The following is a 19,359-nucleotide window of genomic DNA, read 5'->3' on the forward strand; positions in this document are numbered from 1 at the left end:
CCTCACTCAGTCTGAGAGGGCGGGTCGAGGAGCCTCAATCATGCTCGAATCAATTTTCCACCTAAGAAAAACCCTTCATCTCCCCCCATTATTTTGGACCCATTTTCGGTCTTTTTCTCGATAATCCTTATGAACAGAACGTTGTAGTAGCATTTTAAATGAAAGGGAAGCCCCATGCTCCAATAATTTCAACAAACAAGAGGAAAATTTCAAATTCTAATATTTAACCCCAAAAACTCTAATCTACCCTATTGAATTTTAGCATGAAGTAATTAGTATGTATTAGTGAAGGCATAAGAGTAGAGACCGTGGCTGTTACCTTCATTTCAACATTTGAAGTGAAGTGATTAGACATAGTTTTTGAAGTCAAAGAGGGAAATGGAAATGAAACTCATTCCCCTCCCTTATATTTACTTTTGATCCTCGACAAGCTACTATAGTTGTTGGGTGGCTGCTATAGCAGCATTCTGACCGCTATAGCGGCGTCCATCTTTGTGGGCTAATAAATATTTTTATAACCATCAAGTCTATAAATGCCCTATTTTTTGTTATTCACTGACCCAATATGGCAACATCGATCGCCTCATATATTAAAAATCTCCTTGTCCTTTTTCTCTGTAGACAATGTTGCAAATTTGCACATAGCAAAACTATTCTTCACAGCCAGCCACTTCTTTACGCATTCCTTATGGTACTCGTGCCCACACTTAAGAATGCCAATCTTTTCTGTGTTTGTGTAGTCAGTTTGCAATAACGCGTGTAACATATAAAGGTCATCAAAGCTATCTCAAAGAAATAAGCACTATGAAAAGGAATATAACTCTACTGAAAAGAAAATAAATCAATAACGCGTGTAACATATAAAGGTCATCATGCTCTAATCAATTTGCCCCAAACGTTGAAATCAAGGTAACACGCTCTCTACTTTTATGCCTTCATTACGTACAAGGTGCATACTGATTATTGCATGGTAAAATTTGATATAGTAGATTAGAGTTTTTGGGTCAAATATTGGAATTTGAAATTTTGCTCTTGTTTGTTGAAATTGTTAGAGCATGGGCTTCCTTCGCATTTACAACACTGCTACGACATTCTGAGTATAAGGATTTTGTAGAAAAGGACCGAAAATGGTTCTGAGATAGAGAGGGGAATTGAAAGATTATTGTTGGGTAGAAACTTAGATTTGGGCATAATTTAGGAGCTGGAATGTCTGGATTCTTTCATATTTTATAGTTGGTACGTGCTTTAATGTTATATTCTAGGTGTTTTGATGATCTTCACAAATGTAGGGACCCAATCTCTAGTAGAGTGCTCTCGTCCAAATTCAAATAGGGTACAACTGTAAAGGTGTCATGTCAGGTGGTAGGTGAAAAGTGCAGTGTACTGCACCAATAGGAACAGCGGACAGGGCTGTCTGTTTCAGTGGCTCAAAATAGTATGGACTCAGTCCCTGTCAGAGTTCTCTCATCCAGATTTATAATGGCGTACAACTGTAAAGTTATCTTGTCAGTGTATTGGTGAAGTCACCAGCGTACTTCACCAATATAAATGGTCCCTGCAAGAATGTGTATGTGAAAAGGATGACAAGACAGTTGTTAGTAAAGCTGCCACCTCTGATGTGGTTGGTGCACGTCCTTTTAGAGAAGCAAACTCTCAGCCAATAGGGTTGTCTTAAGGAGTTTGTGTTCATTTTATTTAGTCTATTCTATAAAAACACAAACTCAAGATTTGGCAAACAAAAACTTTGAATTTCTGAAAATTCATATGCTTAAGAAGAGAAGGCCATCTTCAACAAGACTCTTATAGCAAGGGACCTGACCAACTGAAGATTTTCTTATGTACCTGTTGTTGTTCTTGAATGTTAGTATTGAGCTAAACTTGTAGGATTCGTTTCATTTTTGTAAGTAACGTTTCAAACTCTTGTGTGTAGTGAGGGTAACAACATTGTTAGTGTTAACTTTGTGTCTTACGATAAAAGTCTATATTAATCAATGAGGGTTAGTATAGTGGGCAATGGATGCATTGCTTAGGCTAAGTAAGTAATAGGCGTATTACTTAGTGTTGATATTAAGAGTTTAATCTCATTGTTGGTTGTAATCTGTGTTTCACTTTTTGCTTGAGAAGATTAGTGAAAACAATTGAAAATTTTGTGTGGCAGGTCGTGGTTTTACTCCCTTGAGCAAAGAGGTTTCCACGTAAAACTCTTGTGCCTGTTTTACGGTGTTCTATTCATTTTCTGTACTTTTATTCTGTCAGAGGACCTGGTCCTGTGATCACTGGTGGACGCGTATATTCCAACAATTAATATCAGAGCTTGGGCTCTCTATCTGGCTAACACCAATAGAGAGGTTCCTGTAAGGAATGACGACACCACTGAACCTGCAAAGAAGTCAGTCCCTTATAAGGCCACCTTTTTTTTATGGTCAGTTCTATAGATGGTGGAGGATTCGAATGAGTGACTATCTCATGGCAGAGGACATTGAGGTATGTAGTGTCATATGTAAAGGTCCTTATGTGCCAACTATGGAGGTTAAAGATGGAGAGGTCACAAGAGTCATTCCCAAAACTCGACAATAATATAATGACTCTGACAGAAAATTAGTCCAGAAAAATCACAAAGCCAGGAAACTGCTAATGTGTGGCATTGGAGTAAATGAATACGATCTGATCTCATCTTGTGAATCAGCCAAGGGAATCTGGGATATGTTGAGAACAACGTATGAGGGTACTGAGGAGACAAGAAAATCTAAGCTAGATCTCTTCACTACTCAGTTTGAAAGTTTCACCATAAAAGAAGGTGAATCCATTCATGAAATACGTACCAGATTCTCCACCATTACAGATGAGCTTATGTTCCTTGAAAGACCAGTCCCTGTGAGTAAGAAAGTCTCTAAGATACTGGAAATTCTTCCCAGATCTTGGACAAATGATTTTGTGACTGGTGATGAGACAAGGGAACCTGAAGTAGTGACAATGTATGCACTATTTGAGCATCTTCAAGTTCATGAGATGCACAGAAAAAAGGAGGGTCGCATTCTCAAGGGCGAAGACAAGAGGACAGATTTGATTGATGATGTTGATCAGAAGAGAGATGCAAAAAGGGATGAATCACTTGCTTCCAAGGTGTCACAAAGTGAAACCCCTGAAATAGATGAGAACATAGGTTATTTCACTCAAAGATTTCAAAAATTCGTGAGAGAAAGTGGGGTTTCATGAAGAAAGAAAATCATGATAGTGCTACAAGCTCTAGTGACATGTGTTACAAGTGTGATCAACCAAGTCACTCCATTAGAGACTATCCTATGCATAAAGCTGACCCCAAGGAATATGTCAAGACTGGAGAAGGTAAAGACAAAGAGGGGACCAGGTCTGTGACAAGTCAAGCAGAAGAGAAGATGTTTATCGGGCGGTGAAGAAGGATCTAACTTCATGGGAAAATTCTTCAAGTGATTCAGATGATTCAGAACACTCTGATGATGCTTTCATGGCAAACTCTAATGAGAAAGATGCTGATGAAAAGGTAGAACTATAATATTTCAAGCAAAACTTGAATACCTTTTCTACTAGTAAATTGAGAAAGGTAGTTGTTGTACTACCTGATTTGATAAGTTAGCTAACAACGGAGAATGATCTCATGAACAATACCCTAGATATCTCTCAAGATGGAAAAATTGCTTTAGTTGCCCAAATATCTGATATTGAAAATCAACTGGTTGTTCTAGAAGCTGAAAATCTAGAACTGAAGGAAAAGATAAAAGGGGTGGGTGACTACTACAGTTTTTAAGGGAAAGAATGAGGCCAGCAGCTTGCAGCTGGATCTTGAAAGTAAGTTGCACACTTCTGAAATGAAGATGAAATTGGCTCTAGAAAGAAATCTTGTGCTGGAGAGGGACCTGGTCCGTATAAAAAAGGAACTGAACAAATCCCTCAAATTGACTAATTCATCTAGGATTCTTACAAATCTAATTGGTCAAGGCAACAACAGTAGAAGAGGGTTGCGTTGTGATAAGATAGATCCCCCATACAATCCTAACAGCAAAATGGTTACTGATGCTGATAATTTGTTATGTGTGCATTGTGGTCGAGATGGACATCTTAAGAAAGATTGTCATGTTTTGAAAAAATATTAAAGAAGTTCCTCTAACTATTCCAAACAGAGGAACAAATAGAAGAAGGGACCTGGTCTTGCTTCTGGTCCTAAGTTGAAGAAAATCAGTCTGCCTTACTGGACAAAGAATTCTCTTATCACTCATTTATCTTCTTGTTGGGAACTCCATCTCAAATAGGTTCCCAAGGCTAACAAGTGATATGGTATTCAAGTGAGAGGAAGTAGCAGCAGTCAGTGTTGGTTCATGAATAGTTGATGCTCAAAGTACGTGACTGGGAAATTGAAAACTTTCTCTCTCTCAAGGCACTTCAAGGTGGAGGTGTCTCATTTGGCGATGGCAAGAAAAGGTATATTCTTGGTGTAGGCATGTCTGGGAAGTCTATGGAACACACCATAGAGGATGTGTACTATGTTAATGGTTGAAGTACAATCTTTTAAGTGTTTCATAGATTTGTGATGAATGAAAAGAAGTTAAGTTCTTATCAAAAAATGTGTTGTCACAAACATGCTCTCTCGGGTGATAATCTTGACAGAAAAGAGATGCAAGAACATCTATATTGCTGATCTGAATACTGCTCGTAGAGAAAGTCTCACTTGTCTTAGTGCTCAAAGTGAGAATGTTGAGGTATGACATGAAATACGTGCTCATGTGAGTGCTTCTCTACTGCACAAACTTGTGTAAAGGGACGTGGTCCGTGGTCTGCCCAAAATAAAATTTGCTGATGACAAAGTTTGTGATGCTTGTGTTAAAGAGAAGCAGATTACACCATCCTTCAAGTGGAATAAGCAGGTTGTTAATCTTCCTAAGAACTTTTGGCTGAAATAGTGAATAGTACATATTTTGTGACCAAAATGATGATATTGAGAAATGTAATCTCAATGATGTTAAAAGAGTATTTGTGGGATATTCTTCCACCAGCAAGGCTTATCCGGTGTATAAAAATGTGTGCATTGAAAAAATGTTCATGTGATTTTTTATTAGTCTGGAAGAATAGTGAAGTAATTTGCAAAACAAAGAAGATTCTGAGATGGAAGAGATGCTTCAGATTCAGAGAGATGGTCTAAACAATGAGCTTGCTGAAGAATATCCTCTTCATGAATCCAACAATCCCAAGGAAGCTGATGTAAATGATGAACTTGATGAGGGACCCGGTCCGATAGACAATACTGAACAAAAATGATGCAGTTCAAACTGATAATGTGAATTTTGAAGGTGAAAATGAAGAAGTTGATCAAGCTCAGTTTGAAAGAAGCAAAGTATGACACTCGACTCTCCGACCAGCTGACAGATTTTCCAAGTTCCTCTTCAACGTTGGTTTCAAAAGAGGTAAAATTGACAAAATCCTCTTTTTAAAATCAAAAGGAAGGGGGTTGCTTATTATTCAAGTATATATTGATGATATCATCTTTGAAGCAACATTTGAGGTGTTGTGTGAAGAGTCTGTTGCACTCATGAATATTGAGTTTTGAAGTGAGCATGATGGAAGAATTAAATTCTTCATAGAACTACATATCAAGAAAGTCTCTTAAGGTACCCTTGTTTGTCAAGAAAAGTTCATCAAGGAGCTGCACAAGAGGCTTGATATACTTGAAGTCAAGACAGTGTTAAAAAGGGGTAATGTCATCATGAAGCCTTGCACAATTGAAGATCAAGTGGCTGACATCTTCACCAAAGCTCTAAGCAAGGACTAGCTTGTCAAGAACAAGGACCTGGTCCCATCTTTTGAATACCAAAAATGACACTTTCTTTCACATAATACACCCTTTCACTTCCTTTATACTCCATATTTCTTTTCAAATCCCCTTCCAAAATCAGAAATTTTTAAAACCCTCTTTACTCCTCTCTAAAAAAAACACTTCAAATGGTTAAACCCTTTGTTCTTACTGAAGAATTTTCTGATGAAGATGTTTTTTAGTGTGAAGAGAGAACTAGGTCGAACAAGCAAGAAGAAGAAGGAGGAAAAGATGATGTTCAAAAGGGAAGAGGTTGATATTCTGAAAACTCAAAGTTTTCTGAATAGGAGGGTGTCTGACCTTGAAATAAAAAAATAAAAAAACTGAAAAAATTATGAAATGGTTCCTCAGTTATTGATCTATTCATCTTGGAGGCCTTGAGTAAGTTCGATTATACTAATCTTTCTGTCATGAGAAACTCAGGCTAGCGTTGGAAGCTATGACAGTTGCTCTTGCTAACAGGGATACTGAAATGGTTTTCCTGAAGGCTCAGCGTCTAAAACAGCACAATCAGAGAGACCAGGTTATAAAAAAAACCGACAGCCCTGAAAGTTCAACATGAAACCTGGGCAGCAAAGAATGTGAACTTCACCAGAGGTAAGGGATATGCTCTACTAATTATATTCTATAAACTCCCGTGTCAGTCCTCCTCATTTTCTATCAAAACTTAGTGGGAATTGTCTTGGTTCTCATTCGTAATTATATGTGCAATGCTTTGATTGCTGATCTTTTATTTTTGAAATAAAAAATGTCTTATTTCTACTGACTTGTCTCATTACTTTATGCATTTTTACTCATGCTCAGTGTTGCCCAAGTGGCCATGAATTTTCTTGAACTGCATTTCTGTCAACTTGGTTTACTGCTTTAACCCTTTTTTATGATGTCAAGAGGTGGAAAATTCTTAAGGTATGAGATCAATAATGCTAGCTATTTGAAGAAGACATGGTCATGCCGATAGGGGGAATAAATGATAGTTACTTGAAGAGGACATGGTCATGCCGACAGGGGAAGAAGTTGAACAAGTTTGTCATCATCATAAAAGGAGAAAATGCTATTTTGATGTTTTGGTGATTTGACAAACTTCGGGGATGATGAAAATAAAGGGACCAATCCAATTACCTGAAGAGTCATGTTGATAGGGGGAACTGGTGAAAGGGGGAAGAAGGTAAATATGTTTGTTATCATCAAAAAAGGGGGGAAATCTATTTTGGAGCTGATGTTAAGTTTTGATGATTTAACAAACTTAGATATCTAACAAGGAAACATATCTTTGTTATTGAGACAGACGACAGGGGAAATGAATGAATAAACTCAGTGTCAGGAATATTTGTATGTCATCATCAAAAAAGGGAAGAAATGTTACATTCTAGGTGTTTTGATAATCCTCACAAATGCAGGGACCCGGTCCCTAGCAGAGTGCTCTCGTCCAGATTCAAATGGAGTACAACTGTAAAGTTGTCTTGTCGGTGGGTTGGTGAAGTCGTCAGCGTACTTCACCAATAGAAACGGATGAGGTTGTTTGTCCAATGGACAATAATTCATTTTGGTTGATATAATCAAAATGACAAACAACAAGAAGATTCATTCATTCAAAAGAGGAAGAGAGTTACCAAGTCTTCTCAAGAACTCACAAAGAACATTGCAAGGGACCTGGTCCCTGCAAGAATGTGTATGTGAAAAGGATGACAAGACAGTTGTTAGAAAAGCTGCCACCTCTGATGTGGTTGGTGCACGTCCTTTTAGAGAAGCAAACTCTCAGCCAATAGGGTTGTCTTAAGGAGTTTGTGTTCATTTTATTTAGTCTATTCTATAAAAACACAAACTCAAGATTTGGCAAACAAAAACTTTGAATTTCTGAAAATGCATAGGCTTAAGAAGAGAAGGCCATCTTCAACAAGAACTCTTATAGCAAGGGACCTGACCAACTGAAGATTTTCTTTATGTACCTGTTGTTGTTCTTGAATGTTTGTATTAAGCTAAGCTTGTAGGATTCGTTTCATTCTTGTAAGAAATGTTTCAAACTCTTGTGTGTAGTGACTAGTGAGGGTAAGAACATTGTTAGAGTTAACTTTGTGTCTTACGGTAAAAGTCTATATTAATCAATGAGGATTAGTATAGTGGGAGATGGATGCAGTGCTTAGGCTCGATAAGTAATAGGCGTAGTACTTAGTGTAAAGATTAAGTAATAGGCGTATTACTTAGTGTTAAGATTAATAGGCGTATTGCTTAGGCTTGGTAAGAAATGTTTCACTTTTGCTTGAGAAGATTAGTGAAAACAGTTGAAAATCCTGTGTGACAAGTCATGGTTTTACTCCCTTGAGAAAGGAGGTTTCCATGTAAAACTTTTGTGCTTGTTTTACGTTGTGCTATTTATTTTCTGCACTTTTATTCTGTCGGGGGTACTGGTCCTGTGATCACTGGTGGACGCGTATATTTCAACATTTAAAAATACTGATATGTAGTAAAATCATTTCAAGCTGGATTTTTGGGCCTAGGGGTGTGATTGACGCATCCCTTGCAGGTTGAAGACGATGAAGGTCGGTATAAAGGCTTTGCTTTCCGCTATAGCAGAGGAAACTATAGCGGAAAAATTATCGATAGTCTCTCTTTCTGGACAAATCTTTTGTTAGGATATTTTATGATTTCTAACTTGATAGTCGTGCATTTGCAAATTCATAACTCAAATGGTTTCCAATCAGGAACAACCTTATCTTTACATAAGATTTCCTGACAAAGTTAGTCGGGAACGATTCATGAAATACCATACTATGGGATTTTGTTACGTGAGGTCCTTTCGTATGTGAGGTGTCGAGGAGAAGGCGCCAACTTTTTACCAACAAATCCAGTAGTTTGGTTGTGGTCCCTTGGTTGAGGCTCCCCAGTCCGCCCTCTTAGGCTAGGTGAGGGAGTTCTTTGCTCTTATCTCGATGGTCCTTTGGGATTCACCTCAACCTTTCTTTTGCATTCGAAGGGTGCAGGTTCTGTGGATGTTCAAATGGTTAATGGAGGTTCTAAGGGTGTCGAACGTTCCTAATGATGAGCTTGTGGCCAGGCTAAAGGAAATGGATATGAAGTGGTTGTCGGACTCACTAGTCGACGAGGAGTAACGGGGTAAGGTATATTGGTCCACTACCAAGGGAAGTACTACTAGTGCCACTTCTCTCTAGAGGAATGGAGGTGGCTGACACTGGTGGGCCTGAGGATTCGGTCATTAGGCAACCTTACTGATGTAACTTATCTCCGGGCCTAATAGTCGTCTATGCATATTAGAGGGACTCAATTGAATGTGGAGGGGGGGGGGTACAAAAAGTGTCAGAGTGGAAGGATTTCTATCAAGGCAGCAAGAAGGGCTCGTTCCTTCCTGAGTTGGTGTCCCTTCTTTGTAGATGAGTTGGGGTACCCAAGAATGATACTGACCAGATAGACGAGATGGACCACCCGTTCAATCCCCTACTGGTGAGGAAGCTGCTCACCCCGGAGCAGAAAAGTAAGAGGGTAGATGGAGATTGGAGTAGTCATGTTGCAGTAGGTTCAAGTGAGATTGTAGTGAATAACAAAAAAAGGCGGGCATTCCTTCAATTATTTTCATGGACGAACTGACTTATGGTCTGGATGCAAGGGCAGCAGCTATTATTGTGAGAACTGTTACAAAAACGGTGGATACTACGAGAACTGTTGTATGCACAATTCACAAACAAAGTATTGATATTTTTGAAGAATTTGATGAGGTGAAACCCTGTGAACGAAAATGTCTCTTAGAATTACAACCCCTCTCTATCTTATATGCTCTTTTATGTTGTGGATCAGCTACTTCTTATAAAAAGAGGAGGACAACTAATTCTCAAAAAATTATTGAATATTTTGAGGTACTCTATGAAACCACTAAAGAACCACCTCCTTTTGTCCCTTGAACGAGTGAAAGACAAAATACCAATTCCAACAGTTCCTAAAATTAAAGAGAAATGCAATCCAACCACATGGAATTGAGTTTGCTTAATACAATTCATCAGCTTCTTATCAGTAAGTCAAATTGAGCACACAGCTAAACGTATTTGCCACATTTTTAGAAATGCAATATCTAACACGATATATGTGGTTGTACGCAGACGAACATAGTACTCTCAGTCAACATGGGGACAGTTCAAATACTGCTTATGGAAAGAATGGTGAGCTTCTTTCACTTGGCTGCAGCACTCATGGTTGGAACAATTTTCCGGAAAGTTGGCTGTAAAAGGTCTGCTTCCACTTTATAGCTAACAGATAGAAACTTTCAGAAAAAAAAACAACAACATAATCCCACAAGTGAGGTCTGGAGAGGGTAGAGTGTACGCAGACCTTACCCCTACCTCATGGAATTAGAGAGGCTGTTAGAAAGGCAACTAATTTACATCTTTATATTGTTTCTGCGGTACAGAGAAACTAGCAGTGATTTAACGTCAATCATTGGGGCAATGTACACTGCTGTTCTGTTTGTTGGAATCAACAATTATTCAACTGTCAGGCAATTGTAGCCGTTGGAAAAACCGTCTTTTATCGAGAAAGAGCTGTTGCATGTACTCAGCATTGCCATATGATATGGCACATGTAACTTTTATTTATAAATTATCTTCTATTACCTTATTGAATTTCACAAATTCATTTATTCGGATTGCAGGTCATTTCTAAAATACCTTACATTATTATCCAAACTACATACTACACTCTTATAGTGTACACAATGGTTGGATTTGAGTTGACAGCAACTAAATTCTTCTGGTTCTATTTGGTGACCTTCTTCTCCTTTCTATATTTTATGTACTACGGAATGATGACTGTTGCTATCACACCAAACCACCATGTAGCTTCGATCTTTGCTGCACTTTCTTCTCACTTTTCAATCTCTTCTCAGGTTTCTTCATCCCCGGACCAGTAAGTTTACTCTTTCACACTAGTTCAAAATATTGTGAACCTAACCACAATACTAATTCTTCTTGTTAACATTTCAGAGAATTCCAAAGTGGTGGATTGGGTATTACTGGATTTGCCTGGTGGCATGGACTGTGAACGGGTGCATTGTCTCACAGTATGGTGATGTCGAAGATACCATAAAAGTTCCAGGAATGTCTATTGACCCTAAGATTAAGGACTACATCATAGACCATTTTGGATATAATCCAAACTTCATGGGACTAGTTGCCACAGTGTTGGTCAGTTTTGCAGTCTTTTATGCATTTGTGTATTCCTACAGCATTAAGACACTGAACTTCCAGAGGAGGTAGATAGATCTTAATAGTTACACTGGCTTGTAATTTCTATCATAAGTCACCGTTATCTCATAGTAGAGTATGGTAATTGTTACATATTATGCTAAACTCATAGGATGTAAAGAGCGACCAATAAGGTGTCCACCTCTATAAAGATGCATTGCATTTGAAAGTTCTGTAAATAACTATTTATGTTGCATATATATATACTCGTTTCCAGGAACGTGCGTTGCACGTTTATTTCAAACAATAATATATTCATTACTATTTAATTAATTAGATAATTAATTTAGCATTGAGGTAAAATGATGATCCAACTTTACACTTTGAAGCATAATGAAACTTAACATACCTAGTTTGCACAATTCAAACACGATGAAATAATTTTTTTAACATGAGAAGCTACAGAGACCTTAAGAGAAGAGTATGGATAAAAACTTTCTTCACTCATTGGAATTGTAATCTTATTTATTAATGTATCTTGTTTTACTCTTATTTATTAATTATTTGTATCAAATAAACAACAAAGCCAATGTGAGACTTACGACTTTACTTCATAGTAGAACTTTCTGAATACAATTTTTGAGTCGACATCCTTCACACAACATATCTAAAAGCATATGAAACACTACTATGAAGAATTTCTAATTCATAATTTAATCCCACATCTTCTCTATTAAAGTGCAGAATTACAAAAAGGAAAACTCTTGATAGATAATTCAAGAGATTATCACCAAAATCCGATCAAAAGACAAAAATAATTTCAACCCCACAAATCTATTTATCATAAAATACAAAGCGATAAAATAAAGGGCTAATTACACAAAAGAAAAAGGAAGGGACTTAGACAATATAATTGTAAGAAATATTAATAAAAAATGTATAGAACACAATTATTATTACAATCCATCCTCAATGCTTGAAGAAACAAATATATAAAATTGTCTTATGATTGTTTTTCCAACACTGTTTTTTGTGAAGAAATTATATGTTTGAGTGATAATTTTATTGATCAATGTATATATTTTTCTATGCAAATTTATAGAATGTTGTAAAGAATAGTAAAAATTATACAAAGCACATAGTATAATAAACAAATTACTTCCTATCCCTACTCTTTCATAAATTACAAAATTCCCTTTATTTTATTGTCTTGCGGATACTTTAATATATATATATATATATATATATATATAAGATAGACAGTATTAATTTTAGGACTTGTATCAAAGGCTGCATTTCTTTTATACATTTCATTCTGCACTTGTGTGTATAGAACGAACTACGAAGGAACAAATATTGGTCTATCAGCCAGGCATATAAATGAAGTACTAGTTGATTTTTGAGGTTCATTTTGATCAAAAAAAAAATTAAAAAAAACTTTGTTTCGTTAAATTTAGCTTAAATCACACATTTAATTAGCACAAACTCTTGCCACATGAAATTATGAATGAAATAAAGACAAATAAAGGGTGGTGGATGAATGAAAAAAGACATATATTTCTTTCTATAAATAATGAAATTATATGGTCACAAACTCATAAAAATGCTTATGTTTTTCAATTTTTGATCTTTGCAAAGTTGTAATTGTTAGAACTTTTATGGGCTTCCATATATATTCTACTATATTTCTACTATATTATAAAAGAGAGTTTAGGCCCAAATATAATATATAATATTCTTGTGGGACTTTTTAAAAGGAAGTTTCTTCAATATTACATATTATATTTATTATATAGTAGAACTTGGGCATAAACTCCCTTTTAAAATAATATAGAATATGTATATATATATATATATGTATATTTATATATATATGTATATTTATATATATATATGTATATTTATATATCTCACAAATGGAAAAGTCTCAACCAATGAAGCAACATATATCATTTACGAATGACTTAAAAAGCTTTAAAATATTTAAAAGCTATCTAATAAAATATGTTGACTCTCAGAATTCTATCAGGCTCACATATATTGGGACATAAAAAATAACACATATCATTTTAATATTACCAAAAAAGTATTATAAATAATAATAATTAACAACTTAAAATATCTGAAAGACATTTTAAAAGGGTTAATTTATAAAAAATTCCACTGATTCTTGAAGTGAATCTATCGTAAAAATACTATAAATCATGATAATTCACAACATAAAATATTTCAAAAATGTTGTATGTGGTAGTCTTATTATGCCTTAAATAGCGTCAAAGAAAGTACAGGTTTGTGATAAAAACACTTATTCCTTTATCCACGCAAATAATAGCTTCAAAAACTCGGTTATTAGCCCCAAAATATACTATTTATATTATTGGGCCCGTGCATAGCACGGGCAACATTATCTAGTTGTATGAAGAAGAAAGGGAAACTTACATAAAAATACTATATTAAGAAAATATTTACCATTACTAGCAATTATATTTTTTTTCACTTAATCACTTTTAATACATTTATAATACAGTTTTAATACATATTACAAAGAACAATTTATTATTCACATAAAATACAAGTTTTATTGATGGATAATAGATTTATCACACATTTTAATACACTTATAACTCAATGTGTCAATTTCTTATCAAAAAGCATAATATATTTTAAAAAACAGTTATAATACATATATATTGCATACATAATTCACTTTTAATACATATTGCAGATTTAACATAGTATTGCTATAAATGGTAATAAATAAAAAGTATCGCTAAAATCGATAATTATTTATTAAAAGGTACCAATCCAAGTATTTTTTTCCAAGAATAATTGTATGTTGATTTCTATAGTTAAAAGTCTTACCCAAGTTAAAGTGATCTGTTAAGATTTAAAGTTAATGGGTCTAAACGACACCTTACAAAGTATGTGGTCTTACGTATAGATATTCAGATGTAATTTCTAGTTTAATGATGGGTTAAATTAGATTTACCTAAACTTATGCCTATTATAAATAAAGGTTTGTGATCCCCAAATCATGTAGGGTTTTCTTTCTCGCATCCCTTCATTGGAAAGGACAGAACGGCGCACGTCTTGATTTGGAATACTCATAATCAATAGATGGAGAAATGCTATGGCGTTTATGGATTCAGGTACGCTTTTGTATCTAGTATTACGTCCTTAATGGTTTCACATGATAGATCTTGAGAAAAGACGATGGTCTGCGTCTCTAAAAGTTCAGTTCTAAAATTGGTATCAGGAGTCTATATCGCGTTAAATGCTTGAGTTTATTTCAATTATGACATAACAAGAATTTTTGTTATTATTTTGTGATTTTTTTCATGTAGTGTGTATTTTGATTTAGTGGGGTTGTTGATTCCCCTGAGATCTTGTTCATTAAGGCCATTTTATGGCATAAGTTGTTGTCATAAAAATTATATTCATTTTTGGTTAGTATTAAATATTTTTAAAAAATTGGATTCTTGTGGCAAAAGATTTCTTCCACTTTAAGGTGTAGGTTTAGGTTAAGGCTTCTCTAAGGAAAGTCTTGAAATTTGAAGGCTACAAAATGGAATAACTCAATGTCATATATATATTACTATTGGATCGGGTGCCATGTTGGCACCTATACATGTGTAGTTGTGTGTATTGGTCTCAGAAGGACCGTGTTGATATGTTTAAATGTTGGAGTGGTTTCTTGTGTTGATAGAGAGGACATGTTAAATGTTGTAAGTGATGATTGTGAATTTCGGAAGTTCGGGCTATTTTATAGTTGTGGTTGGAATTATTTATATTGGTTTGCTAAGTTGGGGCTATTCTTTCACATGTTGTATAATGAGAGTGTGTAAGGTAAGGAGTGGTAAGATTAGGAGTCTGGTGCTCGGATTATGTGGTGGGTTCGGGCCTACGAAGATGCTTCCCACTATGTGTTGTTTGTATAGATACTACTCTTGCTATGCCACTAGACATAGTCTGGTTGCAGGATTCAGTGATGTTTCATAGGTGGAGACGATGATGATCTTCAACAACTTTTACTCCTCCTTCCTATGGTGAGAATTGTTTTGTATTTTCTTTATACATTGTATCTTTTTAGTCACTCTTGTACCTGATTACACTAGTTCCTTTAGAGGAAATTTCAAATAATTATAAGAAAGATGATTTTTATTCTCTGAGGTTTCATGTTTATTGCAACGTATTAAATAAATTCCTCATCTTTTTGTATTTTAGCATTGACTATTTTTAAATTAGGTGGTAAGAGTTCTCCTATCTACCTATTACAGTAGATGCCCGCACGACCTAGAGGGTTGCGTCGTGACAATTAGGTATGAGAGCCTGGGTTATCGGTTTCATAGTGTACCGAGGATTAGTGTGTTGACGTCCATATTTAATCTTTAGGGAGGTATGAGGTATTCTTGGACAGTCCCACTTACTCACTCCTTTTGTGCAGTCTTCACTTATGGTATAGGTTGAGTCCCATTGGCATCTCCGAATTCCAATGGATATCTCTATGAAGTAAACTGATGACGTGGTCATGGTTGAAGGGACACAATCAATGAAAGATTGGAACCGGTAGGTTCAATTGATATTTTGTTTTAATGTCACTTTAATGTATGGATGGTCAGTTAGTAGTCATCCCTGATGCGAATAGATTATAATAAACCTAATTAATTTATGTGCATTGAATTGTTTGAATTTCTGTGAGATTGTGGGCAAGGAAAAGTTGTAACCTACTTATGTGTGATAACTGAATGATAAGTTGCTATGTGTTTAAATGATCATACATTGGGTGTAGTTTAGTCCTAAATTTTGTAATCGTATGGGGTGAGTTCCTATTATGTATTCTGGGTATGATCTCTAGGTCATGTTCAATGCCATGATCCAAAGTCATACAAGTGTGGGAATGATCTTGGAAAATATTTTATTAGTAAAAGTTGTGTTAGAGGAGTTGTATGGGAATAGGGAATGTTGCATAATTTCAACTTTTTTGGGTTGAGTTTGCCGAGGCCGCCATAGCGGTACCGGGCCGCTATAACAATCCCCCTATAATGGAAATCTTCTTGCTATAACGGCGTGTCAATCGCTATAGCGGGTAGAGGCGAGACAAAACCTAAAGCTCTGTTTTTCCCTATTTTTGCCTAGTTCCTGAAATGCCTTAAATCACTAATTTCTTATCATACACATCCGTAAAAACAAATAAATATATCCAAAAACAACCTTCGCATTTATATGTGTGATTAAAATATAGTACGAGTATTCATGTGCTAACAAAAAAAATTAAAGCAGTAAAGATGTCTTCATGCCCCAACGGGCAAAAAACCAAATCTACTTTAAACATAACCAAAGGGAGGGTAGGAAGTGTCCTACTCGGATGCAAGGTCCTATAGGTCCCACTCGCCCGTCCACACCTAGCTCAGGAAGGAGACTTCACAAATTCCTCCGGCTCAAGTGTGAGAAACTCATGCTAGGGAGCAACACATATGAAGATAACATTGATGGTCTTCCACATCCAGCCAATTAGGCGGTCTCACACTTTGTTCTTCCTCTACTCTCAATTAAGCTGTCAGCGAAGCAACTCGTTCTCCTCGGCAATGGCAGGTGGGAATGTGTTACCGATAGAGGCAAGGCTCTACAAAAAGAAACTAAGGCCTCATCCACACGGCTATTGGATGGTGGGTGCTGGGACTGGGAAAGAGGAAAATTTCCCTCATCATCGATATCACCCTCCTAGCCTGAACCTATTGCAATACAACTGCTCCCAACTCCATTTGCCCTATTCATTTTCCTATCGAGGGTGAGAAGCTTCCTTACCAATAGGGATTGAATAGGGGGTCCATCTCATCTATCTGGTATGTATCATCTATGGGTACCCCAACTCATCTACAAAAAAAAAACACTAACTCATGAAAGGTGAACCCTTCTTGCTGCCTCGGTAAAAATCCTTACATTCTCAATTTTTTTTGCCCTCACATTCAACTGGATCCGTCTAATAGGAATATTCCACCACTAGGGCATGGGATACGTTACATCAGTAAGATTTCCTAATGGGCGAATCCTCTGGCCCACCACTATCATCCACCTATGTGTCTCTATAGAGAAATAGGCACTAGTAGTTCCCTTGTTAATGGGCCAATATACCTTACCCTAGCACTCGTTGTCGACCAATGAGTCCTGCAACCACCTTATATCTATTACCTTCAACTTGGCCGCTAACTTATCATTAGGAATGTCTGACATCCTTAGAAACTCATCCACTATCTGAACATCCACAAAACTTACACCCCCCATCCGAATGCAAAAAAAAAGTCTAGGGGGAATCCCAAAGGACCGTTAGAAGAGGAGCAAAGAATTTCCTCACTCAGTCTAAGAGGGCGGGTCGAGGAGCCTCAATCATGCTCGAATCAATTTTCCACCTAAGAACAACCCTTCATCTCCCCTCATTATTTTGGACCCATTTTCGGTGTTTTTCTCGATAATCCTTATGAACAGAACGTTGTAGTAGCATTTTAAATGAAAGGGAAGCCCCATGCTCCAATAATTTCAACAAACAAGAGGAAAATTTCAAATTCTAATAATTAACCCCAAAAACTCTAATCTACCCTATTGAATTTTAGCATGAAGTAATTAGTATGTATTAGTGAAGGCATAAGAGTAGAGACCGTGGCTGTTACCTTCATTTCAACATTTGAAGTGAAGTGATTAGACATAGTTTTTGAAGTCAAAGAGGGAAATGGGAATGAAACTCATTCCCCTCCCTTATATTTTACTTTTGATCCTCGACAAGCTGCTATAGTTGTTGGGTGGCTGCTATAGCAGCATTCTGACCGCTATAGCGGCGTCCATCTTAGTGGGCTAATAAATATTTTTATAACCATCAAGTCTATAAATGCCCTCATTTTTTGTTATTCACTGACCCAATATGGCAACATCGATCGCCTCATATATTAAAAATCTCCTTGTCCTTTTTCTCTGTAGACAATGTTGCAAATTTGCACATAGCAAAACTATTCTTCACAGCCAGCCACTTCTTTACGCATTCCTCATGGTACTCGTGCCCACACCTAAGAATACAAATATTTTCCTTGTCTGTGTTGTCAGTTTGCAATAACGTGTGTAACATATGAAGGTCATCAAAGCTATCTCAAAGAAGTAAGCAATATGAAAAGGAATATAACTCTACTGAAAAAGAAAATAAATCAAAATTTTAACAACACATAATTGAATAGGGGAGTAATAGTCATGCAGAAGCAATGAGGGATGCATAATGCCTATTTACTGCTAGAAGCTAAGCTCCATATGCTCAACCTACGCGTAAATAAGATACAAACCTCAAAGTAGGAATAAAATCACAACATAGAGGTCGAGGTGAGATTGTGTTCGGTGGACAACCAAAAAGTTTCTCATTTGCATGATAAAGAAACCTTATAGAGAAACTTTTTAGTTGTCCACCTGGCATATTCTCTCCACGGCCTCTATGTTGTGATTTTCTTCCTTCTTTGAAGTTTGCGTCTTATTTAGCTGAAGGGTGAGCTTAGGGAGGTTAGATTATAGATCTAAATACGCATTATGCATTCTTCATTCCTTTTGCATGACTATTACTGTCGTATTCAATTATGCGGTGTTAAAATTTTACTTGATTTTCTTTTTAGTAGAACCATATTCCTTTTATTATTGCTTATTTATTTGAGATAGCTCTGATGCCCTTCATATATTACTCACGTTATTGCAGGCTGACTAAAAGGACCAGAAAAAAATTGCATTCTTAACTGTCGGCACGAGTATCATGAAGAGTGCGTAAAGAAGTGTCTTGTTGTTAAGAGTAGTTCTGTTACATGTGAATTTGCAGGATTGTCTACAGAGAAAAAGGACAAGGAGGTTGTGAATACAAGATGCGATTGATGTTCCCATATTGGGTTAGTGAATAACAAAAAAGGAGGGCACTTATGGTCTCGATGTTTATAACAAAATTTCTTTCCGCCCACATAAATTGGACCCCGCTATATTAAGATGTTGTTATAGCGGCTTGTCGCGAATCAAAATTGAAGATAAGATAGGGGAATGGGTTTCATTCTCATTTCCCTCTTTGACTTCCCAAACTTTCTCTAATCAATTTGCCCCAAACGTTGAAATCAAGGTAACACGCTCTCTACTTTTATGCCTTCATTACGTACAAGGTGCATACTGATTATTGCATGGTAAAATTTGATATAGTAGATTAGAGTTTTGGGTCAAATATTGGAATTTGAAATTTTGCTCTTGTTTGTTGAAATTGTTAGAGCATGGGCTTCCTTCGCATTTACAACACTGCTACGACATTCTGAGTATAAGAATTTTGTA

At 36.2% G+C, this 19,359-nt stretch overlaps 1 long non-coding RNA gene across 3 annotated transcripts; it reads left to right on the plus strand.

Annotated features, from left to right (window-relative positions):
• Nucleotides 1-1,805: 1,805 nt before the first annotated feature.
• On the plus strand, nucleotides 1,806-11,299 carry LOC107063033 (uncharacterized). 3 transcript variants are annotated; one of them, XR_001475022.1, is made up of 3 exons: nucleotides 1,806-10,395; nucleotides 10,497-10,750; nucleotides 10,828-11,299. It is a non-coding gene; the product is annotated as an uncharacterized lncRNA (long non-coding RNA). The 3 variants fall into 3 exon arrangements; XR_001475023.1 differs by having other exon boundaries at nucleotides 1,806-10,076; nucleotides 10,257-10,750; XR_001475024.1 differs by having other exon boundaries at nucleotides 1,806-9,862; nucleotides 9,949-10,750.
• The last annotated feature ends 8,060 nt before the right edge of the window (nucleotides 11,300-19,359 follow it).

The sequence above is a fragment of the Solanum tuberosum genome, unplaced genomic scaffold (assembly GCF_000226075.1).
Source record: "Solanum tuberosum cultivar DM 1-3 516 R44 unplaced genomic scaffold, SolTub_3.0 scf00297, whole genome shotgun sequence".
NCBI classification, from domain to species: Eukaryota; Viridiplantae; Streptophyta; class Magnoliopsida; order Solanales; family Solanaceae; genus Solanum; species Solanum tuberosum.